At 46.1% G+C, this 26,941-nt stretch overlaps 12 non-coding genes across 12 annotated transcripts; all 12 read left to right on the plus strand.

Moving 5' to 3' along the window:
- The first annotated feature begins 1,561 nt into the window (after positions 1 to 1,561).
- On the plus strand, positions 1,562 to 1,752 carry LOC130327170 (U2 spliceosomal RNA). Its single transcript, XR_008871643.1, has one exon. It is a non-coding gene; the product is annotated as a U2 spliceosomal RNA (small nuclear RNA).
- A 2,086-nt stretch (positions 1,753 to 3,838) lies between these two features.
- LOC130327179 (U2 spliceosomal RNA) lies at positions 3,839 to 4,029 on the plus strand. The gene has a single exon (XR_008871651.1). It is a non-coding gene; the product is annotated as a U2 spliceosomal RNA (small nuclear RNA).
- Positions 4,030 to 6,120: 2,091 nt separating this feature from the next.
- LOC130327180 (U2 spliceosomal RNA) lies at positions 6,121 to 6,311 on the plus strand. Its single transcript, XR_008871652.1, has one exon. It is a non-coding gene; the product is annotated as a U2 spliceosomal RNA (small nuclear RNA).
- A 2,089-nt stretch (positions 6,312 to 8,400) lies between these two features.
- On the plus strand, positions 8,401 to 8,591 carry LOC130327181 (U2 spliceosomal RNA). The gene has a single exon (XR_008871653.1). It is a non-coding gene; the product is annotated as a U2 spliceosomal RNA (small nuclear RNA).
- A 2,090-nt stretch (positions 8,592 to 10,681) lies between these two features.
- LOC130327183 (U2 spliceosomal RNA) lies at positions 10,682 to 10,872 on the plus strand. Its single transcript, XR_008871654.1, has one exon. It is a non-coding gene; the product is annotated as a U2 spliceosomal RNA (small nuclear RNA).
- A 2,080-nt stretch (positions 10,873 to 12,952) lies between these two features.
- On the plus strand, positions 12,953 to 13,143 carry LOC130327172 (U2 spliceosomal RNA). Its single transcript, XR_008871644.1, has one exon. It is a non-coding gene; the product is annotated as a U2 spliceosomal RNA (small nuclear RNA).
- Positions 13,144 to 15,234: 2,091 nt separating this feature from the next.
- LOC130327178 (U2 spliceosomal RNA) lies at positions 15,235 to 15,425 on the plus strand. The gene has a single exon (XR_008871650.1). It is a non-coding gene; the product is annotated as a U2 spliceosomal RNA (small nuclear RNA).
- Positions 15,426 to 17,508: 2,083 nt separating this feature from the next.
- On the plus strand, positions 17,509 to 17,699 carry LOC130327173 (U2 spliceosomal RNA). The gene has a single exon (XR_008871645.1). It is a non-coding gene; the product is annotated as a U2 spliceosomal RNA (small nuclear RNA).
- A 2,088-nt stretch (positions 17,700 to 19,787) lies between these two features.
- Positions 19,788 to 19,978, plus strand: LOC130327174 (U2 spliceosomal RNA). Its single transcript, XR_008871646.1, has one exon. It is a non-coding gene; the product is annotated as a U2 spliceosomal RNA (small nuclear RNA).
- A 2,089-nt stretch (positions 19,979 to 22,067) lies between these two features.
- On the plus strand, positions 22,068 to 22,258 carry LOC130327175 (U2 spliceosomal RNA). The gene has a single exon (XR_008871647.1). It is a non-coding gene; the product is annotated as a U2 spliceosomal RNA (small nuclear RNA).
- Positions 22,259 to 24,348: 2,090 nt separating this feature from the next.
- On the plus strand, positions 24,349 to 24,539 carry LOC130327176 (U2 spliceosomal RNA). The gene has a single exon (XR_008871648.1). It is a non-coding gene; the product is annotated as a U2 spliceosomal RNA (small nuclear RNA).
- A 2,077-nt stretch (positions 24,540 to 26,616) lies between these two features.
- Positions 26,617 to 26,807, plus strand: LOC130327177 (U2 spliceosomal RNA). The gene has a single exon (XR_008871649.1). It is a non-coding gene; the product is annotated as a U2 spliceosomal RNA (small nuclear RNA).
- Positions 26,808 to 26,941: the final 134 nt, after the last annotated feature.

The following is a 26,941-nucleotide window of genomic DNA, read 5'->3' on the forward strand; positions in this document are numbered from 1 at the left end:
CTTCTGTGGTATTGCAAAGGCAAAGACAAATGCTTCCAGCCATCCATTGCACTAATGGATTGGTCATCAGCTGGCTGTCTATGTCCCGCATCAATATAGACCAAAGTACAGAGGGTTAGGCTATGCTATTGTGCACCTACCTGATGCATCAGAAGGTGCGAGGCCCTTGCTAAATTCTGTGCACAGACTTTGAGATCTATGCTTTAGACTGTATCTAAACCTGCTCCAACATGGACTGACATTCTGGCCTACTTTCAGCCGATGCGACTTGTCTGTCGCTGAACAGTCGCTTTTTATGTATTCAGCACCTATGTATAATGTTAGTAAAAATGCTCTAGAAGCTAAAGTCGCAGAAATGTCACACATATTTGGCCTGCAACTTTCTGTGCGACAAATTCAGACAGGAAAAATCAGTATAAATCCTTAGAAAATTATCCCCCAGTGTCTCCATCTGCTGGCGGTATTGAATAAGCATTGCTGCACTGATGGGGTATGCATTAGACGAAAAAAAAGAAGAAAAAGAAGAATAATACGCCCAGAAAAGAGGCGAAAAGGAGAAAAACGTAAAAAAACGTGAAAAAAAAGTAAGAGGAAGAGAAGGGAAAAAAAGGTGGAAATGGGTTTAAAAGTGATTTCGGCGGAGAAATATATATATATATATATATATATATATATATATATATATATATGCGCACACACACACATAGATATAAACGTATTCTCCGTTGAGATATTGCAGCCGCTGCTGTGTCCAGGCCCAGGAGCCTTAGCACTGTGCTGTGATGTCACTCAATACCACTGACATCACTAGGTGTAAACAACATCTCTCCTTTGCTGTGTATGTGACTATGGAGCTGTTTGGTGATGTCGTCTATTACGGCCTTCATAGAAGCAACAGGAGATTGTTGCATCCATCTTGAACCCTCAGAACTACAGTGCTATGATGTCACTCACTTCCACAGGCCTTGCAGAGTGTAAACAACAACAACCCAGCTTTGTTGTGTATGTAACCAAAGGGATTTGTGATGTCACCTAGAACCTTCACAGCAGCGACAGCTTTATGAGGAGCATCAGCACTGCTCTGCCTGAGCAGAACCATCACCGCCATAGGTTGTCAAATAACCCGGATTTAACCCACACAGGTAAGTCCAATGGGGTGCAGGCATGTCCTCTATGCTTACAGCTTCCCGTGGGTGTTGGTTTGATACCGTTTGGGGACAGCCAAGGAGGCATCTGCAGGCAACAAAGGTAGGTGTGTGCTTGTGTGTGTGTTTCCTATGCAGATCCTAAGCCCAGTGTCACATGCAAGTAGGAGGAGTAAGAAGGGTTCCTGGCAAATCCGGGTTATGGATTGCATTTAAAAAGGCCCCGTGGGAGTGCAATGGGCCCCTGTCTTGCTGCTTAGCAATAATGGTATGGGTTTAGGTTCTGCTGTGTGTACTGGTGGTTGACTGCCCCCCAGCCCAGAGTGTGCATGGAAAATTGTCTGGCAGCCTCCCTGACAGCAAGCAGTGATAGTGCCCATGAAGGGGACCTTGTTGGGCCCGCCCCTTTCACGGTTATCGCTTCTCGGCCTTTTGGCTAAGATCAAGTGTAGTATCTGTTCTTATCAGTTTAATATCTGATACGTCCCCTATCTGGGGACCATATATTAAATGGATTTTTGAGAACGGGGGCCGATTTCGAAGCTTGCTTCCGTCGCCCTATGCATTGACCCGATATGGCAGTATCTTCGGGTACAGTGCACCACCCCCTTACAGGGTTAAAAAGAAAGATTCCTACTTTCATTGCTACCTGCTTGCTGGCTAGCCAGCTAGCCAGCCCTGTGGGCCTTGCTGCTGCTGCAGCCAAAAAACAAAAGGTGGTGCTGCTGCTGCTTCTGCTGCTTCTGCTTCTGCTTGTGTCTGGCCCCTGTTGGAGCGTCCAGGCACAGGACTTCTGCTGCTGCTGACTAAATGGCCTCCTTAATTGGATCATTTGAGTAGCCAGCACACCTGTGCAGGTAGGGCATGACATGATAGGCAGCTGCCTTGATAGCGGGTGGGTGCTGAATGTTCCTAATTGACAAAATAAGATTAATGCTTATGAAGAAATATAAAATCTCATCCCTTCCCCAATATCGCGCCACACCCCTACCCCTTAATTCCCTGGTTGAACGTGATGGACATATGTCTTTTTTCGACCGTACTAACTATGTAACTATGTAACATAACATGGGGGGGGGGGTCTCCTGGCTGTTCACACAGGTGTGTCATTGCTGTACATTGACCATGCATTGCTTCTGTGGTATTGCAAAGGCAAAGACAAATGCTTCCAGCCATCCATTGCACTAATGGATTGGTCATCAGCTGGCTGTCTATGTCCCGCATCAATATAGACCAAAGTACAGAGGGTTAGGCTATGCTATTGTGCACCTACCTGATGCATCAGAAGGTGCGAGGCCCTTGCTAAATTCTGTGCACAGACTTTGAGATCTATGCTTTAGACTGTATCTAAACCTGCTCCAACATGGACTGACATTCTGGCCTACTTTCAGCCGATGCGACTTGTCTGTCGCTGAACAGTCGCTTTTTATGTATTCAGCACCTATGTATAATGTTGTAAAAATGCTCTAGAAGCTAAAGTCGCAGAAATGTCACACATATTTGGCCTGCAACTTTCTGTGCGACAAATTCAGACAGGAAAAATCAGTATAAATCCTTAGAAAATTATCCCCCAGTGTCTCCATCTGCTGGCGGTATTGAATAAGCATTGCTGCACTGATGGGGTATGCATTAGACGAAAAAAAAGAAGAAAAAGAAGAATAATACGCCCAGAAAAGAGGCGAAAAGGAGAAAAACGTAAAAAAACGTGAAAAAAAAGTAAGAGGAAGAGAAGGGAAAAAAAGGTGGAAATGGGTTTAAAAGTGATTTCGGCGGAGAAATATATATATATATATATATATATATATATATATATATATATATGCGCACACACACACATAGATATAAACGTATTCTCCGTTGAGATATTGCAGCCGCTGCTGTGTCCAGGCCCAGGAGCCTTAGCACTGTGCTGTGATGTCACTCAATACCACTGACATCACTAGGTGTAAACAACATCTCTCCTTTGCTGTGTATGTGACTATGGAGCTGTTTGGTGATGTCGTCTATTACGGCCTTCATAGAAGCAACAGGAGATTGTTGCATCCATCTTGAACCCTCAGAACTACAGTGCTATGATGTCACTCACTTCCACAGGCCTTGCAGAGTGTAAACAACAACAACCCAGCTTTGTTGTGTATGTAACCAAAGGGATTTGTGATGTCACCTAGAACCTTCACAGCAGCGACAGCTTTATGAGGAGCATCAGCACTGCTCTGCCTGAGCAGAACCATCACCGCCATAGGTTGTCAAATAACCCGGATTTAACCCACACAGGTAAGTCCAATGGGGTGCAGGCATGTCCTCTATGCTTACAGCTTCCCGTGGGTGTTGGTTTGATACCGTTTGGGGACAGCCAAGGAGGCATCTGCAGGCAACAAAGGTAGGTGTGTGCTTGTGTGTGTGTTTCCTATGCAGATCCTAAGCCCAGTGTCACATGCAAGTAGGAGGAGTAAGAAGGGTTCCTGGCAAATCCGGGTTATGGATTGCATTTAAAAAGGCCCCGTGGGAGTGCAATGGGCCCCTGTCTTGCTGCTTAGCAATAATGGTATGGGTTTAGGTTCTGCTGTGTGTACTGGTGGTTGACTGCCCCCCAGCCCAGAGTGTGCATGGAAAATTGTCTGGCAGCCTCCCTGACAGCAAGCAGTGATAGTGCCCATGAAGGGGACCTTGTTGGGCCCGCCCCTTTCACGGTTATCGCTTCTCGGCCTTTTGGCTAAGATCAAGTGTAGTATCTGTTCTTATCAGTTTAATATCTGATACGTCCCCTATCTGGGGACCATATATTAAATGGATTTTTGAGAACGGGGGCCGATTTCGAAGCTTGCTTCCGTCGCCCTATGCATTGACCCGATATGGCAGTATCTTCGGGTACAGTGCACCACCCCCTTACAGGGTTAAAAAGAAAGATTCCTACTTTCATTGCTACCTGCTTGCTGGCTAGCCAGCTAGCCAGCCCTGTGGGCCTTGCTGCTGCTGCAGCCAAAAAACAAAAGGTGGTGCTGCTGCTGCTTCTGCTGCTTCTGCTTCTGCTTGTGTCTGGCCCCTGTTGGAGCGTCCAGGCACAGGACTTCTGCTGCTGCTGACTAAATGGCCTCCTTAATTGGATCATTTGAGTAGCCAGCACACCTGTGCAGGTAGGGCATGACATGATAGGCAGCTGCCTTGATAGCGGGTGGGTGCTGAATGTTCCTAATTGACAAAATAAGATTAATGCTTATGAAGAAATATAAAATCTCATCCCTTCCCCAATATCGCGCCACACCCCTACCCCTTAATTCCCTGGTTGAACGTGATGGACATATGTCTTTTTTCGACCGTACTAACTATGTAACTATGTAACATAACATGGGGGGGGGGGGGGTCTCCTGGCTGTTCACACAGGTGTGTCATTGCTGTACATTGACCATGCATTGCTTCTGTGGTATTGCAAAGGCAAAGACAAATGCTTCCAGCCATCCATTGCACTAATGGATTGGTCATCAGCTGGCTGTCTATGTCCCGCATCAATATAGACCAAAGTACAGAGGGTTAGGCTATGCTATTGTGCACCTACCTGATGCATCAGAAGGTGCGAGGCCCTTGCTAAATTCTGTGCACAGACTTTGAGATCTATGCTTTAGACTGTATCTAAACCTGCTCCAACATGGACTGACATTCTGGCCTACTTTCAGCCGATGCGACTTGTCTGTCGCTGAACAGTCGCTTTTTATGTATTCAGCACCTATGTATAATGTTGTAAAAATGCTCTAGAAGCTAAAGTCGCAGAAATGTCACACATATTTGGCCTGCAACTTTCTGTGCGACAAATTCAGACAGGAAAAATCAGTATAAATCCTTAGAAAATTATCCCCCAGTGTCTCCATCTGCTGGCGGTATTGAATAAGCATTGCTGCACTGATGGGGTATGCATTAGACGAAAAAAAAGAAGAAAAAGAAGAATAATACGCCCAGAAAAGAGGCGAAAAGGAGAAAAACGTAAAAAAACGTGAAAAAAAAGTAAGAGGAAGAGAAGGGAAAAAAAGGTGGAAATGGGTTTAAAAGTGATTTCGGCGGAGAAATATATATATATATATATATATATATATATATATATATATATATATGCGCACACACACACATAGATATAAACGTATTCTCCGTTGAGATATTGCAGCCGCTGCTGTGTCCAGGCCCAGGAGCCTTAGCACTGTGCTGTGATGTCACTCAATACCACTGACATCACTAGGTGTAAACAACATCTCTCCTTTGCTGTGTATGTGACTATGGAGCTGTTTGGTGATGTCGTCTATTACGGCCTTCATAGAAGCAACAGGAGATTGTTGCATCCATCTTGAACCCTCAGAACTACAGTGCTATGATGTCACTCACTTCCACAGGCCTTGCAGAGTGTAAACAACAACAACCCAGCTTTGTTGTGTATGTAACCAAAGGGATTTGTGATGTCACCTAGAACCTTCACAGCAGCGACAGCTTTATGAGGAGCATCAGCACTGCTCTGCCTGAGCAGAACCATCACCGCCATAGGTTGTCAAATAACCCGGATTTAACCCACACAGGTAAGTCCAATGGGGTGCAGGCATGTCCTCTATGCTTACAGCTTCCCGTGGGTGTTGGTTTGATACCGTTTGGGGACAGCCAAGGAGGCATCTGCAGGCAACAAAGGTAGGTGTGTGCTTGTGTGTGTGTTTCCTATGCAGATCCTAAGCCCAGTGTCACATGCAAGTAGGAGGAGTAAGAAGGGTTCCTGGCAAATCCGGGTTATGGATTGCATTTAAAAAGGCCCCGTGGGAGTGCAATGGGCCCCTGTCTTGCTGCTTAGCAATAATGGTATGGGTTTAGGTTCTGCTGTGTGTACTGGTGGTTGACTGCCCCCCAGCCCAGAGTGTGCATGGAAAATTGTCTGGCAGCCTCCCTGACAGCAAGCAGTGATAGTGCCCATGAAGGGGACCTTGTTGGGCCCGCCCCTTTCACGGTTATCGCTTCTCGGCCTTTTGGCTAAGATCAAGTGTAGTATCTGTTCTTATCAGTTTAATATCTGATACGTCCCCTATCTGGGGACCATATATTAAATGGATTTTTGAGAACGGGGGCCGATTTCGAAGCTTGCTTCCGTCGCCCTATGCATTGACCCGATATGGCAGTATCTTCGGGTACAGTGCACCACCCCCTTACAGGGTTAAAAAGAAAGATTCCTACTTTCATTGCTACCTGCTTGCTGGCTAGCCAGCTAGCCAGCCCTGTGGGCCTTGCTGCTGCTGCAGCCAAAAAACAAAAGGTGGTGCTGCTGCTGCTTCTGCTGCTTCTGCTTCTGCTTGTGTCTGGCCCCTGTTGGAGCGTCCAGGCACAGGACTTCTGCTGCTGCTGACTAAATGGCCTCCTTAATTGGATCATTTGAGTAGCCAGCACACCTGTGCAGGTAGGGCATGACATGATAGGCAGCTGCCTTGATAGCGGGTGGGTGCTGAATGTTCCTAATTGACAAAATAAGATTAATGCTTATGAAGAAATATAAAATCTCATCCCTTCCCCAATATCGCGCCACACCCCTACCCCTTAATTCCCTGGTTGAACGTGATGGACATATGTCTTTTTTCGACCGTACTAACTATGTAACTATGTAACATAACATGGGGGGGGGGGGTCTCCTGGCTGTTCACACAGGTGTGTCATTGCTGTACATTGACCATGCATTGCTTCTGTGGTATTGCAAAGGCAAAGACAAATGCTTCCAGCCATCCATTGCACTAATGGATTGGTCATCAGCTGGCTGTCTATGTCCCGCATCAATATAGACCAAAGTACAGAGGGTTAGGCTATGCTATTGTGCACCTACCTGATGCATCAGAAGGTGCGAGGCCCTTGCTAAATTCTGTGCACAGACTTTGAGATCTATGCTTTAGACTGTATCTAAACCTGCTCCAACATGGACTGACATTCTGGCCTACTTTCAGCCGATGCGACTTGTCTGTCGCTGAACAGTCGCTTTTTATGTATTCAGCACCTATGTATAATGTTGTAAAAATGCTCTAGAAGCTAAAGTCGCAGAAATGTCACACATATTTGGCCTGCAACTTTCTGTGCGACAAATTCAGACAGGAAAAATCAGTATAAATCCTTAGAAAATTATCCCCCAGTGTCTCCATCTGCTGGCGGTATTGAATAAGCATTGCTGCACTGATGGGGTATGCATTAGACGAAAAAAAAGAAGAAAAAGAAGAATAATACGCCCAGAAAAGAGGCGAAAAGGAGAAAAACGTAAAAAAACGTGAAAAAAAAGTAAGAGGAAGAGAAGGGAAAAAAAGGTGGAAATGGGTTTAAAAGTGATTTCGGCGGAGAAATATATATATATATATATATATATATATATATATATATATATATATGCGCACACACACACATAGATATAAACGTATTCTCCGTTGAGATATTGCAGCCGCTGCTGTGTCCAGGCCCAGGAGCCTTAGCACTGTGCTGTGATGTCACTCAATACCACTGACATCACTAGGTGTAAACAACATCTCTCCTTTGCTGTGTATGTGACTATGGAGCTGTTTGGTGATGTCGTCTATTACGGCCTTCATAGAAGCAACAGGAGATTGTTGCATCCATCTTGAACCCTCAGAACTACAGTGCTATGATGTCACTCACTTCCACAGGCCTTGCAGAGTGTAAACAACAACAACCCAGCTTTGTTGTGTATGTAACCAAAGGGATTTGTGATGTCACCTAGAACCTTCACAGCAGCGACAGCTTTATGAGGAGCATCAGCACTGCTCTGCCTGAGCAGAACCATCACCGCCATAGGTTGTCAAATAACCCGGATTTAACCCACACAGGTAAGTCCAATGGGGTGCAGGCATGTCCTCTATGCTTACAGCTTCCCGTGGGTGTTGGTTTGATACCGTTTGGGGACAGCCAAGGAGGCATCTGCAGGCAACAAAGGTAGGTGTGTGCTTGTGTGTGTGTTTCCTATGCAGATCCTAAGCCCAGTGTCACATGCAAGTAGGAGGAGTAAGAAGGGTTCCTGGCAAATCCGGGTTATGGATTGCATTTAAAAAGGCCCCGTGGGAGTGCAATGGGCCCCTGTCTTGCTGCTTAGCAATAATGGTATGGGTTTAGGTTCTGCTGTGTGTACTGGTGGTTGACTGCCCCCCAGCCCAGAGTGTGCATGGAAAATTGTCTGGCAGCCTCCCTGACAGCAAGCAGTGATAGTGCCCATGAAGGGGACCTTGTTGGGCCCGCCCCTTTCACGGTTATCGCTTCTCGGCCTTTTGGCTAAGATCAAGTGTAGTATCTGTTCTTATCAGTTTAATATCTGATACGTCCCCTATCTGGGGACCATATATTAAATGGATTTTTGAGAACGGGGGCCGATTTCGAAGCTTGCTTCCGTCGCCCTATGCATTGACCCGATATGGCAGTATCTTCGGGTACAGTGCACCACCCCCTTACAGGGTTAAAAAGAAAGATTCCTACTTTCATTGCTACCTGCTTGCTGGCTAGCCAGCTAGCCAGCCCTGTGGGCCTTGCTGCTGCTGCAGCCAAAAAACAAAAGGTGGTGCTGCTGCTGCTTCTGCTGCTTCTGCTTCTGCTTGTGTCTGGCCCCTGTTGGAGCGTCCAGGCACAGGACTTCTGCTGCTGCTGACTAAATGGCCTCCTTAATTGGATCATTTGAGTAGCCAGCACACCTGTGCAGGTAGGGCATGACATGATAGGCAGCTGCCTTGATAGCGGGTGGGTGCTGAATGTTCCTAATTGACAAAATAAGATTAATGCTTATGAAGAAATATAAAATCTCATCCCTTCCCCAATATCGCGCCACACCCCTACCCCTTAATTCCCTGGTTGAACGTGATGGACATATGTCTTTTTTCGACCGTACTAACTATGTAACTATGTAACATAACATGGGGGGGGGGGGGTCTCCTGGCTGTTCACACAGGTGTGTCATTGCTGTACATTGACCATGCATTGCTTCTGTGGTATTGCAAAGGCAAAGACAAATGCTTCCAGCCATCCATTGCACTAATGGATTGGTCATCAGCTGGCTGTCTATGTCCCGCATCAATATAGACCAAAGTACAGAGGGTTAGGCTATGCTATTGTGCACCTACCTGATGCATCAGAAGGTGCGAGGCCCTTGCTAAATTCTGTGCACAGACTTTGAGATCTATGCTTTAGACTGTATCTAAACCTGCTCCAACATGGACTGACATTCTGGCCTACTTTCAGCCGATGCGACTTGTCTGTCGCTGAACAGTCGCTTTTTATGTATTCAGCACCTATGTATAATGTTGTAAAAATGCTCTAGAAGCTAAAGTCGCAGAAATGTCACACATATTTGGCCTGCAACTTTCTGTGCGACAAATTCAGACAGGAAAAATCAGTATAAATCCTTAGAAAATTATCCCCCAGTGTCTCCATCTGCTGGCGGTATTGAATAAGCATTGCTGCACTGATGGGGTATGCATTAGACGAAAAAAAAGAAGAAAAAGAAGAATAATACGCCCAGAAAAGAGGCGAAAAGGAGAAAAACGTAAAAAAACGTGAAAAAAAAGTAAGAGGAAGAGAAGGGAAAAAAAGGTGGAAATGGGTTTAAAAGTGATTTCGGCGGAGATATATATATATATATATATATATATATATATATATATATATATATATGCGCACACACACACATAGATATAAACGTATTCTCCGTTGAGATATTGCAGCCGCTGCTGTGTCCAGGCCCAGGAGCCTTAGCACTGTGCTGTGATGTCACTCAATACCACTGACATCACTAGGTGTAAACAACATCTCTCCTTTGCTGTGTATGTGACTATGGAGCTGTTTGGTGATGTCGTCTATTACGGCCTTCATAGAAGCAACAGGAGATTGTTGCATCCATCTTGAACCCTCAGAACTACAGTGCTATGATGTCACTCACTTCCACAGGCCTTGCAGAGTGTAAACAACAACAACCCAGCTTTGTTGTGTATGTAACCAAAGGGATTTGTGATGTCACCTAGAACCTTCACAGCAGCGACAGCTTTATGAGGAGCATCAGCACTGCTCTGCCTGAGCAGAACCATCACCGCCATAGGTTGTCAAATAACCCGGATTTAACCCACACAGGTAAGTCCAATGGGGTGCAGGCATGTCCTCTATGCTTACAGCTTCCCGTGGGTGTTGGTTTGATACCGTTTGGGGACAGCCAAGGAGGCATCTGCAGGCAACAAAGGTAGGTGTGTGCTTGTGTGTGTGTTTCCTATGCAGATCCTAAGCCCAGTGTCACATGCAAGTAGGAGGAGTAAGAAGGGTTCCTGGCAAATCCGGGTTATGGATTGCATTTAAAAAGGCCCCGTGGGAGTGCAATGGGCCCCTGTCTTGCTGCTTAGCAATAATGGTATGGGTTTAGGTTCTGCTGTGTGTACTGGTGGTTGACTGCCCCCCAGCCCAGAGTGTGCATGGAAAATTGTCTGGCAGCCTCCCTGACAGCAAGCAGTGATAGTGCCCATGAAGGGGACCTTGTTGGGCCCGCCCCTTTCACGGTTATCGCTTCTCGGCCTTTTGGCTAAGATCAAGTGTAGTATCTGTTCTTATCAGTTTAATATCTGATACGTCCCCTATCTGGGGACCATATATTAAATGGATTTTTGAGAACGGGGGCCGATTTCGAAGCTTGCTTCCGTCGCCCTATGCATTGACCCGATATGGCAGTATCTTCGGGTACAGTGCACCACCCCCTTACAGGGTTAAAAAGAAAGATTCCTACTTTCATTGCTACCTGCTTGCTGGCTAGCCAGCTAGCCAGCCCTGTGGGCCTTGCTGCTGCTGCAGCCAAAAAACAAAAGGTGGTGCTGCTGCTGCTTCTGCTGCTTCTGCTTCTGCTTGTGTCTGGCCCCTGTTGGAGCGTCCAGGCACAGGACTTCTGCTGCTGCTGACTAAATGGCCTCCTTAATTGGATCATTTGAGTAGCCAGCACACCTGTGCAGGTAGGGCATGACATGATAGGCAGCTGCCTTGATAGCGGGTGGGTGCTGAATGTTCCTAATTGACAAAATAAGATTAATGCTTATGAAGAAATATAAAATCTCATCCCTTCCCCAATATCGCGCCACACCCCTACCCCTTAATTCCCTGGTTGAACGTGATGGACATATGTCTTTTTTCGACCGTACTAACTATGTAACTATGTAACATAACATGGGGGGGGGGGTCTCCTGGCTGTTCACACAGGTGTGTCATTGCTGTACATTGACCATGCATTGCTTCTGTGGTATTGCAAAGGCAAAGACAAATGCTTCCAGCCATCCATTGCACTAATGGATTGGTCATCAGCTGGCTGTCTATGTCCCGCATCAATATAGACCAAAGTACAGAGGGTTAGGCTATGCTATTGTGCACCTACCTGATGCATCAGAAGGTGCGAGGCCCTTGCTAAATTCTGTGCACAGACTTTGAGATCTATGCTTTAGACTGTATCTAAACCTGCTCCAACATGGACTGACATTCTGGCCTACTTTCAGCCGATGCGACTTGTCTGTCGCTGAACAGTCGCTTTTTATGTATTCAGCACCTATGTATAATGTTGTAAAAATGCTCTAGAAGCTAAAGTCGCAGAAATGTCACACATATTTGGCCTGCAACTTTCTGTGCGACAAATTCAGACAGGAAAAATCAGTATAAATCCTTAGAAAATTATCCCCCAGTGTCTCCATCTGCTGGCGGTATTGAATAAGCATTGCTGCACTGATGGGGTATGCATTAGACGAAAAAAAAGAAGAAAAAGAAGAATAATACGCCCAGAAAAGAGGCGAAAAGGAGAAAAACGTAAAAAAACGTGAAAAAAAAGTAAGAGGAAGAGAAGGGAAAAAAAGGTGGAAATGGGTTTAAAAGTGATTTCGGCGGAGAAATATATATATATATATATATATATATATATATATATATGCGCACACACACACATAGATATAAACGTATTCTCCGTTGAGATATTGCAGCCGCTGCTGTGTCCAGGCCCAGGAGCCTTAGCACTGTGCTGTGATGTCACTCAATACCACTGACATCACTAGGTGTAAACAACATCTCTCCTTTGCTGTGTATGTGACTATGGAGCTGTTTGGTGATGTCGTCTATTACGGCCTTCATAGAAGCAACAGGAGATTGTTGCATCCATCTTGAACCCTCAGAACTACAGTGCTATGATGTCACTCACTTCCACAGGCCTTGCAGAGTGTAAACAACAACAACCCAGCTTTGTTGTGTATGTAACCAAAGGGATTTGTGATGTCACCTAGAACCTTCACAGCAGCGACAGCTTTATGAGGAGCATCAGCACTGCTCTGCCTGAGCAGAACCATCACCGCCATAGGTTGTCAAATAACCCGGATTTAACCCACACAGGTAAGTCCAATGGGGTGCAGGCATGTCCTCTATGCTTACAGCTTCCCGTGGGTGTTGGTTTGATACCGTTTGGGGACAGCCAAGGAGGCATCTGCAGGCAACAAAGGTAGGTGTGTGCTTGTGTGTGTGTTTCCTATGCAGATCCTAAGCCCAGTGTCACATGCAAGTAGGAGGAGTAAGAAGGGTTCCTGGCAAATCCGGGTTATGGATTGCATTTAAAAAGGCCCCGTGGGAGTGCAATGGGCCCCTGTCTTGCTGCTTAGCAATAATGGTATGGGTTTAGGTTCTGCTGTGTGTACTGGTGGTTGACTGCCCCCCAGCCCAGAGTGTGCATGGAAAATTGTCTGGCAGCCTCCCTGACAGCAAGCAGTGATAGTGCCCATGAAGGGGACCTTGTTGGGCCCGCCCCTTTCACGGTTATCGCTTCTCGGCCTTTTGGCTAAGATCAAGTGTAGTATCTGTTCTTATCAGTTTAATATCTGATACGTCCCCTATCTGGGGACCATATATTAAATGGATTTTTGAGAACGGGGGCCGATTTCGAAGCTTGCTTCCGTCGCCCTATGCATTGACCCGATATGGCAGTATCTTCGGGTACAGTGCACCACCCCCTTACAGGGTTAAAAAGAAAGATTCCTACTTTCATTGCTACCTGCTTGCTGGCTAGCCAGCTAGCCAGCCCTGTGGGCCTTGCTGCTGCTGCAGCCAAAAAACAAAAGGTGGTGCTGCTGCTGCTTCTGCTGCTTCTGCTTCTGCTTGTGTCTGGCCCCTGTTGGAGCGTCCAGGCACAGGACTTCTGCTGCTGCTGACTAAATGGCCTCCTTAATTGGATCATTTGAGTAGCCAGCACACCTGTGCAGGTAGGGCATGACATGATAGGCAGCTGCCTTGATAGCGGGTGGGTGCTGAATGTTCCTAATTGACAAAATAAGATTAATGCTTATGAAGAAATATAAAATCTCATCCCTTCCCCAATATCGCGCCACACCCCTACCCCTTAATTCCCTGGTTGAACGTGATGGACATATGTCTTTTTTCGACCGTACTAACTATGTAACTATGTAACATAACATGGGGGGGGGGGGTCTCCTGGCTGTTCACACAGGTGTGTCATTGCTGTACATTGACCATGCATTGCTTCTGTGGTATTGCAAAGGCAAAGACAAATGCTTCCAGCCATCCATTGCACTAATGGATTGGTCATCAGCTGGCTGTCTATGTCCCGCATCAATATAGACCAAAGTACAGAGGGTTAGGCTATGCTATTGTGCACCTACCTGATGCATCAGAAGGTGCGAGGCCCTTGCTAAATTCTGTGCACAGACTTTGAGATCTATGCTTTAGACTGTATCTAAACCTGCTCCAACATGGACTGACATTCTGGCCTACTTTCAGCCGATGCGACTTGTCTGTCGCTGAACAGTCGCTTTTTATGTATTCAGCACCTATGTATAATGTTGTAAAAATGCTCTAGAAGCTAAAGTCGCAGAAATGTCACACATATTTGGCCTGCAACTTTCTGTGCGACAAATTCAGACAGGAAAAATCAGTATAAATCCTTAGAAAATTATCCCCCAGTGTCTCCATCTGCTGGCGGTATTGAATAAGCATTGCTGCACTGATGGGGTATGCATTAGACGAAAAAAAAGAAGAAAAAGAAGAATAATACGCCCAGAAAAGAGGCGAAAAGGAGAAAAACGTAAAAAAACGTGAAAAAAAAGTAAGAGGAAGAGAAGGGAAAAAAAGGTGGAAATGGGTTTAAAAGTGATTTCGGCGGAGAAATATATATATATATATATATATATATATATATATATATATATATATATGCGCACACACACACATAGATATAAACGTATTCTCCGTTGAGATATTGCAGCCGCTGCTGTGTCCAGGCCCAGGAGCCTTAGCACTGTGCTGTGATGTCACTCAATACCACTGACATCACTAGGTGTAAACAACATCTCTCCTTTGCTGTGTATGTGACTATGGAGCTGTTTGGTGATGTCGTCTATTACGGCCTTCATAGAAGCAACAGGAGATTGTTGCATCCATCTTGAACCCTCAGAACTACAGTGCTATGATGTCACTCACTTCCACAGGCCTTGCAGAGTGTAAACAACAACAACCCAGCTTTGTTGTGTATGTAACCAAAGGGATTTGTGATGTCACCTAGAACCTTCACAGCAGCGACAGCTTTATGAGGAGCATCAGCACTGCTCTGCCTGAGCAGAACCATCACCGCCATAGGTTGTCAAATAACCCGGATTTAACCCACACAGGTAAGTCCAATGGGGTGCAGGCATGTCCTCTATGCTTACAGCTTCCCGTGGGTGTTGGTTTGATACCGTTTGGGGACAGCCAAGGAGGCATCTGCAGGCAACAAAGGTAGGTGTGTGCTTGTGTGTGTGTTTCCTATGCAGATCCTAAGCCCAGTGTCACATGCAAGTAGGAGGAGTAAGAAGGGTTCCTGGCAAATCCGGGTTATGGATTGCATTTAAAAAGGCCCCGTGGGAGTGCAATGGGCCCCTGTCTTGCTGCTTAGCAATAATGGTATGGGTTTAGGTTCTGCTGTGTGTACTGGTGGTTGACTGCCCCCCAGCCCAGAGTGTGCATGGAAAATTGTCTGGCAGCCTCCCTGACAGCAAGCAGTGATAGTGCCCATGAAGGGGACCTTGTTGGGCCCGCCCCTTTCACGGTTATCGCTTCTCGGCCTTTTGGCTAAGATCAAGTGTAGTATCTGTTCTTATCAGTTTAATATCAGATACGTCCCCTATCTGGGGACCATATATTAAATGGATTTTTGAGAACGGGGGCTGATTTCGAAGCTTGCTTCCGTCGCCCTATGCATTGACCCGATATGGCAGTATCTTCGGGTACAGTGCACCACCCCCTTACAGGGTTAAAAAGAAAGATTCCTACTTTCATTGCTACCTGCTTGCTGGCTAGCCAGCTAGCCAGCCCTGTGGGCCTTGCTGCTGCTGCAGCCAAAAAACAAAAGGTGGTGCTGCTGCTGCTTCTGCTGCTTCTGCTTCTGCTTGTGTCTGGCCCCTGTTGGAGCGTCCAGGCACAGGACTTCTGCTGCTGCTGACTAAATGGCCTCCTTAATTGGATCATTTGAGTAGCCAGCACACCTGTGCAGGTAGGGCATGACATGATAGGCAGCTGCCTTGATAGCGGGTGGGTGCTGAATGTTCCTAATTGACAAAATAAGATTAATGCTTATGAAGAAATATAAAATCTCATCCCTTCCCCAATATCGCGCCACACCCCTACCCCTTAATTCCCTGGTTGAACGTGATGGACATATGTCTTTTTTCGACCGTACTAACTATGTAACTATGTAACATAACATGGGGGGGGGGGGTCTCCTGGCTGTTCACACAGGTGTGTCATTGCTGTACATTGACCATGCATTGCTTCTGTGGTATTGCAAAGGCAAAGACAAATGCTTCCAGCCATCCATTGCACTAATGGATTGGTCATCAGCTGGCTGTCTATGTCCCGCATCAATATAGACCAAAGTACAGAGGGTTAGGCTATGCTATTGTGCACCTACCTGATGCATCAGAAGGTGCGAGGCCCTTGCTAAATTCTGTGCACAGACTTTGAGATCTATGCTTTAGACTGTATCTAAACCTGCTCCAACATGGACTGACATTCTGGCCTACTTTCAGCCGATGCGACTTGTCTGTCGCTGAACAGTCGCTTTTTATGTATTCAGCACCTATGTATAATGTTGTAAAAATGCTCTAGAAGCTAAAGTCGCAGAAATGTCACACATATTTGGCCTGCAACTTTCTGTGCGACAAATTCAGACAGGAAAAATCAGTATAAATCCTTAGAAAATTATCCCCCAGTGTCTCCATCTGCTGGCGGTATTGAATAAGCATTGCTGCACTGATGGGGTATGCATTAGACGAAAAAAAAGAAGAAAAAGAAGAATAATACGCCCAGAAAAGAGGCGAAAAGGAGAAAAACGTAAAAAAACGTGAAAAAAAAGTAAGAGGAAGAGAAGGGAAAAAAAGGTGGAAATGGGTTTAAAAGTGATTTCGGCGGAGAAATATATATATATATATATATATATATATATATATATATATGCGCACACACACACATAGATATAAACGTATTCTCCGTTGAGATATTGCAGCCGCTGCTGTGTCCAGGCCCAGGAGCCTTAGCACTGTGCTGTGATGTCACTCAATACCACTGACATCACTAGGTGTAAACAACATCTCTCCTTTGCTGTGTATGTGACTATGGAGCTGTTTGGTGATGTCGTCTATTACGGCCTTCATAGAAGCAACAGGAGATTGTTGCATCCATCTTGAACCCTCAGAACTACAGTGCTATGATGTCACTCACTTCCACAGGCCTTGCAGAGTGTAAACAACAACAACCCAGCTTTGTTGTGTATGTAACCAAAGGGATTTGTGATGTCACCTAGAACCTTCACAGCAGCGACAGCTTTATGAGGAGCATCAGCACTGCTCTGCCTGAGCAGAACCATCACCGCCATAGGTTGTCAAATAACCCGGATTTAACCCACACAGGTAAGTCCAATGGGGTGCAGGCATGTCCTCTATGCTTACAGCTTCCCGTGGGTGTTGGTTTGATACCGTTTGGGGACAGCCAAGGAGGCATCTGCAGGCAACAAAGGTAGGTGTGTGCTTGTGTGTGTGTTTCCTATGCAGATCCTAAGCCCAGTGTCACATGCAAGTAGGAGGAGTAAGAAGGGTTCCTGGCAAATCCGGGTTATGGATTGCATTTAAAAAGGCCCCGTGGGAGTGCAATGGGCCCCTGTCTTGCTGCTTAGCAATAATGGTATGGGTTTAGGTTCTGCTGTGTGTACTGGTGGTTGACTGCCCCCCAGCCCAGAGTGTGCATGGAAAATTGTCTGGCAGCCTCCCTGACAGCAAGCAGTGATAGTGCCCATGAAGGGGACCTTGTTGGGCCCGCCCCTTTCACGGTTATCGCTTCTCGGCCTTTTGGCTAAGATCAAGTGTAGTATCTGTTCTTATCAGTTTAATATCTGATACGTCCCCTATCTGGGGACCATATATTAAATGGATTTTTGAGAACGGGGGCCGATTTCGAAGCTTGCTTCCGTCGCCCTATGCATTGACCCGATATGGCAGTATCTTCGGGTACAGTGCACCACCCCCTTACAGGGTTAAAAAGAAAGATTCCTACTTTCATTGCTACCTGCTTGCTGGCTAGCCAGCTAGCCAGCCCTGTGGGCCTTGCTGCTGCTGCAGCCAAAAAACAAAAGGTGGTGCTGCTGCTGCTTCTGCTGCTTCTGCTTCTGCTTGTGTCTGGCCCCTGTTGGAGCGTCCAGGCACAGGACTTCTGCTGCTGCTGACTAAATGGCCTCCTTAATTGGATCATTTGAGTAGCCAGCACACCTGTGCAGGTAGGGCATGACATGATAGGCAGCTGCCTTGATAGCGGGTGGGTGCTGAATGTTCCTAATTGACAAAATAAGATTAATGCTTATGAAGAAATATAAAATCTCATCCCTTCCCCAATATCGCGCCACACCCCTACCCCTTAATTCCCTGGTTGAACGTGATGGACATATGTCTTTTTTCGACCGTACTAACTATGTAACTATGTAACATAACATGGGGGGGGGGGTCTCCTGGCTGTTCACACAGGTGTGTCATTGCTGTACATTGACCATGCATTGCTTCTGTGGTATTGCAAAGGCAAAGACAAATGCTTCCAGCCATCCATTGCACTAATGGATTGGTCATCAGCTGGCTGTCTATGTCCCGCATCAATATAGACCAAAGTACAGAGGGTTAGGCTATGCTATTGTGCACCTACCTGATGCATCAGAAGGTGCGAGGCCCTTGCTAAATTCTGTGCACAGACTTTGAGATCTATGCTTTAGACTGTATCTAAACCTGCTCCAACATGGACTGACATTCTGGCCTACTTTCAGCCGATGCGACTTGTCTGTCGCTGAACAGTCGCTTTTTATGTATTCAGCACCTATGTATAATGTTGTAAAAATGCTCTAGAAGCTAAAGTCGCAGAAATGTCACACATATTTGGCCTGCAACTTTCTGTGCGACAAATTCAGACAGGAAAAATCAGTATAAATCCTTAGAAAATTATCCCCCAGTGTCTCCATCTGCTGGCGGTATTGAATAAGCATTGCTGCACTGATGGGGTATGCATTAGACGAAAAAAAAGAAGAAAAAGAAGAATAATACGCCCAGAAAAGAGGCGAAAAGGAGAAAAACGTAAAAAAACGTGAAAAAAAAGTAAGAGGAAGAGAAGGGAAAAAAAGGTGGAAATGGGTTTAAAAGTGATTTCGGCGGAGAAATATATATATATATATATATATATATATATATATATATATATATACGCGCACACACACACATATATATAAACGTATTCTCCGTTGAGATATTGCAGCCGCTGCTGTGTCCAGGCCCAGGAGCCTTAGCACTGTGCTGTGATGTCACTCAATACCACTGACATCACTAGGTGTAAACAACATCTCTCCTTTGCTGTGTATGTGACTATGGAGCTGTTTGGTGATGTCGTCTATTACGGCCTTCATAGAAGCAACAGGAGATTGTTGCATCCATCTTGAACCCTCAGAACTACAGTGCTATGATGTCACTCACTTCCACAGGCCTTGCAGAGTGTAAACAACAACAACCCAGCTTTGTTGTGTATGTAACCAAAGGGATTTGTGATGTCACCTAGAACCTTCACAGCAGCGACAGCTTTATGAGGAGCATCAGCACTGCTCTGCCTGAGCAGAACCATCACCGCCATAGGTTGTCAAATAACCCGGATTTAACCCACACAGGTAAGTCCAATGGGGTGCAGGCATGTCCTCTATGCTTACAGCTTCCCGTGGGTGTTGGTTTGATACCGTTTGGGGACAGCCAAGGAGGCATCTGCAGGCAACAAAGGTAGGTGTGTGCTTGTGTGTGTGTTTCCTATGCAGATCCTAAGCCCAGTGTCACATGCAAGTAGGAGGAGTAAGAAGGGTTCCTGGCAAATCCGGGTTATGGATTGCATTTAAAAAGGCCCCGTGGGAGTGCAATGGGCCCCTGTCTTGCTGCTTAGCAATAATGGTATGGGTTTAGGTTCTGCTGTGTGTACTGGTGGTTGACTGCCCCCCAGCCCAGAGTGTGCATGGAAAATTGTCTGGCAGCCTCCCTGACAGCAAGCAGTGATAGTGCCCATGAAGGGGACCTTGTTGGGCCCGCCCCTTTCACGGTTATCGCTTCTCGGCCTTTTGGCTAAGATCAAGTGTAGTATCTGTTCTTATCAGTTTAATATCTGATACGTCCCCTATCTGGGGACCATATATTAAATGGATTTTTGAGAACGGGGGCCGATTTCGAAGCTTGCTTCCGTCGCCCTATGCATTGACCCGATATGGCAGTATCTTCGGGTACAGTGCACCACCCCCTTACAGGGTTAAAAAGAAAGATTCCTACTTTCATTGCTACCTGCTTGCTGGCTAGCCAGCTAGCCAGCCCTGTGGGCCTTGCTGCTGCTGCAGCCAAAAAACAAAAGGTGGTGCTGCTGCTGCTTCTGCTGCTTCTGCTTCTGCTTGTGTCTGGCCCCTGTTGGAGCGTCCAGGCACAGGACTTCTGCTGCTGCTGACTAAATGGCCTCCTTAATTGGATCATTTGAGTAGCCAGCACACCTGTGCAGGTAGGGCATGACATGATAGGCAGCTGCCTTGATAGCGGGTGGGTGCTGAATGTTCCTAATTGACAAAATAAGATTAATGCTTATGAAGAAATATAAAATCTCATCCCTTCCCCAATATCGCGCCACACCCCTACCCCTTAATTCCCTGGTTGAACGTGATGGACATATGTCTTTTTTCGACCGTACTAACTATGTAACTATGTAACATAACATGGGGGGGGGGGGTCTCCTGGCTGTTCACACAGGTGTGTCATTGCTGTACATTGACCATGCATTGCTTCTGTGGTATTGCAAAGGCAAAGACAAATGCTTCCAGCCATCCATTGCACTAATGGATTGGTCATCAGCTGGCTGTCTATGTCCCGCATCAATATAGACCAAAGTACAGAGGGTTAGGCTATGCTATTGTGCACCTACCTGATGCATCAGAAGGTGCGAGGCCCTTGCTAAATTCTGTGCACAGACTTTGAGATCTATGCTTTAGACTGTATCTAAACCTGCTCCAACATGGACTGACATTCTGGCCTACTTTCAGCCGATGCGACTTGTCTGTCGCTGAACAGTCGCTTTTTATGTATTCAGCACCTATGTATAATGTTGTAAAAATGCTCTAGAAGCTAAAGTCGCAGAAATGTCACACATATTTGGCCTGCAACTTTCTGTGCGACAAATTCAGACAGGAAAAATCAGTATAAATCCTTAGAAAATTATCCCCCAGTGTCTCCATCTGCTGGCGGTATTGAATAAGCATTGCTGCACTGATGGGGTATGCATTAGACGAAAAAAAAGAAGAAAAAGAAGAATAATACGCCCAGAAAAGAGGCGAAAAGGAGAAAAACGTAAAAAAACGTGAAAAAAAAGTAAGAGGAAGAGAAGGGAAAAAAAGGTGGAAATGGGTTTAAAAGTGATTTCGGCGGAGAAATATATATATATATATATATATATATATATATATATATATATATATGCGCACACACACACATAGATATAAACGTATTCTCCGTTGAGATATTGCAGCCGCTGCTGTGTCCAGGCCCAGGAGCCTTAGCACTGTGCTGTGATGTCACTCAATACCACTGACATCACTAGGTGTAAACAACATCTCTCCTTTGCTGTGTATGTGACTATGGAGCTGTTTGGTGATGTCGTCTATTACGGCCTTCATAGAAGCAACAGGAGATTGTTGCATCCATCTTGAACCCTCAGAACTACAGTGCTATGATGTCACTCACTTCCACAGGCCTTGCAGAGTGTAAACAACAACAACCCAGCTTTGTTGTGTATGTAACCAAAGGGATTTGTGATGTCACCTAGAACCTTCACAGCAGCGACAGCTTTATGAGGAGCATCAGCACTGCTCTGCCTGAGCAGAACCATCACCGCCATAGGTTGTCAAATAACCCGGATTTAACCCACACAGGTAAGTCCAATGGGGTGCAGGCATGTCCTCTATGCTTACAGCTTCCCGTGGGTGTTGGTTTGATACCGTTTGGGGACAGCCAAGGAGGCATCTGCAGGCAACAAAGGTAGGTGTGTGCTTGTGTGTGTGTTTCCTATGCAGATCCTAAGCCCAGTGTCACATGCAAGTAGGAGGAGTAAGAAGGGTTCCTGGCAAATCCGGGTTATGGATTGCATTTAAAAAGGCCCCGTGGGAGTGCAATGGGCCCCTGTCTTGCTGCTTAGCAATAATGGTATGGGTTTAGGTTCTGCTGTGTGTACTGGTGGTTGACTGCCCCCCAGCCCAGAGTGTGCATGGAAAATTGTCTGGCAGCCTCCCTGACAGCAAGCAGTGATAGTGCCCATGAAGGGGACCTTGTTGGGCCCGCCCCTTTCACGGTTATCGCTTCTCGGCCTTTTGGCTAAGATCAAGTGTAGTATCTGTTCTTATCAGTTTAATATCTGATACGTCCCCTATCTGGGGACCATATATTAAATGGATTTTTGAGAACGGGGGCCGATTTCGAAGCTTGCTTCCGTCGCCCTATGCATTGACCCGATATGGCAGTATCTTCGGGTACAGTGCACCACCCCCTTACAGGGTTAAAAAGAAAGATTCCTACTTTCATTGCTACCTGCTTGCTGGCTAGCCAGCTAGCCAGCCCTGTGGGCCTTGCTGCTGCTGCAGCCAAAAAACAAAAGGTGGTGCTGCTGCTGCTTCTGCTGCTTCTGCTTCTGCTTGTGTCTGGCCCCTGTTGGAGCGTCCAGGCACAGGACTTCTGCTGCTGCTGACTAAATGGCCTCCTTAATTGGATCATTTGAGTAGCCAGCACACCTGTGCAGGTAGGGCATGACATGATAGGCAGCTGCCTTGATAGCGGGTGGGTGCTGAATGTTCCTAATTGACAAAATAAGATTAATGCTTATGAAGAAATATAAAATCTCATCCCTTCCCCAATATCGCGCCACACCCCTACCCCTTAATTCCCTGGTTGAACGTGATGGACATATGTCTTTTTTCGACCGTACTAACTATGTAACTATGTAACATAACATGGGGGGGGGGTCTCCTGGCTGTTCACACAGGTGTGTCATTGCTGTACATTGACCATGCATTGCTTCTGTGGTATTGCAAAGGCAAAGACAAATGCTTCCAGCCATCCATTGCACTAATGGATTGGTCATCAGCTGGCTGTCTATGTCCCGCATCAATATAGACCAAAGTACAGAGGGTTAGGCTATGCTATTGTGCACCTACCTGATGCATCAGAAGGTGCGAGGCCCTTGCTAAATTCTGTGCACAGACTTTGAGATCTATGCTTTAGACTGTATCTAAACCTGCTCCAACATGGACTGACATTCTGGCCTACTTTCAGCCGATGCGACTTGTCTGTCGCTGAACAGTCGCTTTTTATGTATTCAGCACCTATGTATAATGTTGTAAAAATGCTCTAGAAGCTAAAGTCGCAGAAATGTCACACATATTTGGCCTGCAACTTTCTGTGCGACAAATTCAGACAGGAAAAATCAGTATAAATCCTTAGAAAATTATCCCCCAGTGTCTCCATCTGCTGGCGGTATTGAATAAGCATTGCTGCACTGATGGGGTATGCATTAGACGAAAAAAAAGAAGAAAAAGAAGAATAATACGCCCAGAAAAGAGGCGAAAAGGAGAAAAACGTAAAAAAACGTGAAAAAAAAGTAAGAGGAAGAGAAGGGAAAAAAAGGTGGAAATGGGTTTAAAAGTGATTTCGGCGGAGAAATATATATATATATATATATATATATATATATATATATACTATATATATGCGCACACACACACATAGATATAAACGTATTCTCCGTTGAGATATTGCAGCCGCTGCTGTGTCCAGGCCCAGGAGCCTTAGCACTGTGCTGTGATGTCACTCAATACCACTGACATCACTAGGTGTAAACAACATCTCTCCTTTGCTGTGTATGTGACTATGGAGCTGTTTGGTGATGTCGTCTATTACGGCCTTCATAGAAGCAACAGGAGATTGTTGCATCCATCTTGAACCCTCAGAACTACAGTGCTATGATGTCACTCACTTCCACAGGCCTTGCAGAGTGTAAACAACAACAACCCAGCTTTGTTGTGTATGTAACCAAAGGGATTTGTGATGTCACCTAGAACCTTCACAGCAGCGACAGCTTTATGAGGAGCATCAGCACTGCTCTGCCTGAGCAGAACCATCACCGCCATAGGTTGTCAAATAACCCGGATTTAACCCACACAGGTAAGTCCAATGGGGTGCAGGCATGTCCTCTATGCTTACAGCTTCCCGTGGGTGTTGGTTTGATACCGTTTGGGGACAGCCAAGGAGGCATCTGCAGGCAACAAAGGTAGGTGTGTGCTTGTGTGTGTGTTTCCTATGCAGATCCTAAGCCCAGTGTCACATGCAAGTAGGAGGAGTAAGAAGGGTTCCTGGCAAATCCGGGTTATGGATTGCATTTAAAAAGGCCCCGTGGGAGTGCAATGGGCCCCTGTCTTGCTGCTTAGCAATAATGGTATGGGTTTAGGTTCTGCTGTGTGTACTGGTGGTTGACTGCCCCCCAGCCCAGAGTGTGCATGGAAAATTGTCTGGCAGCCTCCCTGACAGCAAGCAGTGATAGTGCCCATGAAGGGGACCTTGTTGGGCCCGCCCCTTTCACGGTTATCGCTTCTCGGCCTTTTGGCTAAGATCAAGTGTAGTATCTGTTCTTATCAGTTTAATATCTGATACGTCCCCTATCTGGGGACCATATATTAAATGGATTTTTGAGAACGGGGGCCGATTTCGAAGCTTGCTTCCGTCGCCCTATGCATTGACCCGATATGGCAGTATCTTCGGGTACAGTGCACCACCCCCTTACAGGGTTAAAAAGAAAGATTCCTACTTTCATTGCTACCTGCTTGCTGGCTAGCCAGCTAGCCAGCCCTGTGGGCCTTGCTGCTGCTGCAGCCAAAAAACAAAAGGTGGTGCTGCTGCTGCTTCTGCTGCTTCTGCTTCTGCTTGTGTCTGGCCCCTGTTGGAGCGTCCAGGCACAGGACTTCTGCTGCTGCTGACTAAATGGCCTCCTTAATTGGATCATTTGAGTAGCCAGCACACCTGTGCAGGTAGGGCATGACATGATAGGCAGCTGCCTTGATCTGAATGTTCCTAATTGACAAAATAAGATTAATGCTTATGAAGAAATATAAAATCTCATCCCTTCCCCAATATCGCGCCACACCCCTACCCCTTAATTCCCTGGTTGAACGTGATGGACATATGTCTTTTTTCGACCGTACTAACTATGTAACTATGTAACATAACATGGGGGGGGGGGTCTCCTGGCTGTTCACACAGGTGTGTCATTGCTGTACATTGACCATGCATTGCTTCTGTGGTATTGCAAAGGCAAAGACAAATGCTTCCAGCCATCCATTGCACTAATGGATTGGTCATCAGCTGGCTGTCTATGTCCCGCATCAATATAGACCAAAGTACAGAGGGTTAGGCTATGCTATTGTGCACCTACCTGATGCATCAGAAGGTGCGAGGCCCTTGCTAAATTCTGTGCACAGACTTTGAGATCTATGCTTTAGACTGTATCTAAACCTGCTCCAACATGGACTGACATTCTGGCCTACTTTCAGCCGATGCGACTTGTCTGTCGCTGAACAGTCGCTTTTTATGTATTCAGCACCTATGTATAATGTTGTAAAAATGCTCTAGAAGCTAAAGTCGCAGAAATGTCACACATATTTGGCCTGCAACTTTCTGTGCGACAAATTCAGACAGGAAAAATCAGTATAAATCCTTAGAAAATTATCCCCCAGTGTCTCCATCTGCTGGCGGTATTGAATAAGCATTGCTGCACTGATGGGGTATGCATTAGACGAAAAAAAAGAAGAAAAAGAAGAATAATACGCCCAGAAAAGAGGCGAAAAGGAGAAAAACGTAAAAAAACGTGAAAAAAAAGTAAGAGGAAGAGAAGGGAAAAAAAGGTGGAAATGGGTTTAAAAGTGATTTCGGCGGAGAAATATATATATATATATATATATATATATATATATATATATATATATGCGCACACACACACATAGATATAAACGTATTCTCCGTTGAGATATTGCAGCCGCTGCTGTGTCCAGGCCCAGGAGCCTTAGCACTGTGCTGTGATGTCACTCAATACCACTGACATCACTAGGTGTAAACAACATCTCTCCTTTGCTGTGTATGTGACTATGGAGCTGTTTGGTGATGTCGTCTATTACGGCCTTCATAGAAGCAACAGGAGATTGTTGCATCCATCTTGAACCCTCAGAACTACAGTGCTATGATGTCACTCACTTCCACAGGCCTTGCAGAGTGTAAACAACAACAACCCAGCTTTGTTGTGTATGTAACCAAAGGGATTTGTGATGTCACCTAGAACCTTCACAGCAGCGACAGCTTTATGAGGAGCATCAGCACTGCTCTGCCTTGAGCAGAACCATCACCGCCATAGGTTGTCAAATAACCCGGATTTAACCCACACAGGTAAGTCCAATGGGGTGCAGGCATGTCCTCTATGCTTACAGCTTCCCGTGGGTGTTGGTTTGATACCGTTTGGGGACAGCCAAGGAGGCATCTGCAGGCAACAAAGGTAGGTGTGTGCTTGTGTGTGTGTTTCCTATGCAGATCCTAAGCCCAGTGTCACATGCAAGTAGGAGGAGTAAGAAGGGTTCCTGGCAAATCCGGGTTATGGATTGCATTTAAAAAGGCCCCGTGGGAGTGCAATGGGCCCCTGTCTTGCTGCTTAGCAATAATGGTATGGGTTTAGGTTCTGCTGTGTGTACTGGTGGTTGACTGCCCCCCAGCCCAGAGTGTGCATGGAAAATTGTCTGGCAGCCTCCCTGACAGCAAGCAGTGATAGTGCCCATGAAGGGGACCTTGTTGGGCCCGCCCCTTTCACGGTTATCGCTTCTCGGCCTTTTGGCTAAGATCAAGTGTAGTATCTGTTCTTATCAGTTTAATATCTGATACGTCCCCTATCTGGGGACCATATATTAAATGGATTTTTGAGAACGGGGGCCGATTTCGAAGCTTGCTTCCGTCGCCCTATGCATTGACCCGATATGGCAGTATCTTCGGGTACAGTGCACCACCCCCTTACAGGGTTAAAAAGAAAGATTCCTACTTTCATTGCTACCTGCTTGCTGGCTAGCCAGCTAGCCAGCCCTGTGGGCCTTGCTGCTGCTGCAGCCAAAAAACAAAAGGTGGTGCTGCTGCTGCTTCTGCTGC

This window comes from Hyla sarda, unplaced genomic scaffold, assembly GCF_029499605.1.
Source record: "Hyla sarda isolate aHylSar1 unplaced genomic scaffold, aHylSar1.hap1 scaffold_2937, whole genome shotgun sequence".
In the NCBI taxonomy this organism is placed as follows: domain Eukaryota; kingdom Metazoa; phylum Chordata; class Amphibia; order Anura; family Hylidae; genus Hyla; species Hyla sarda.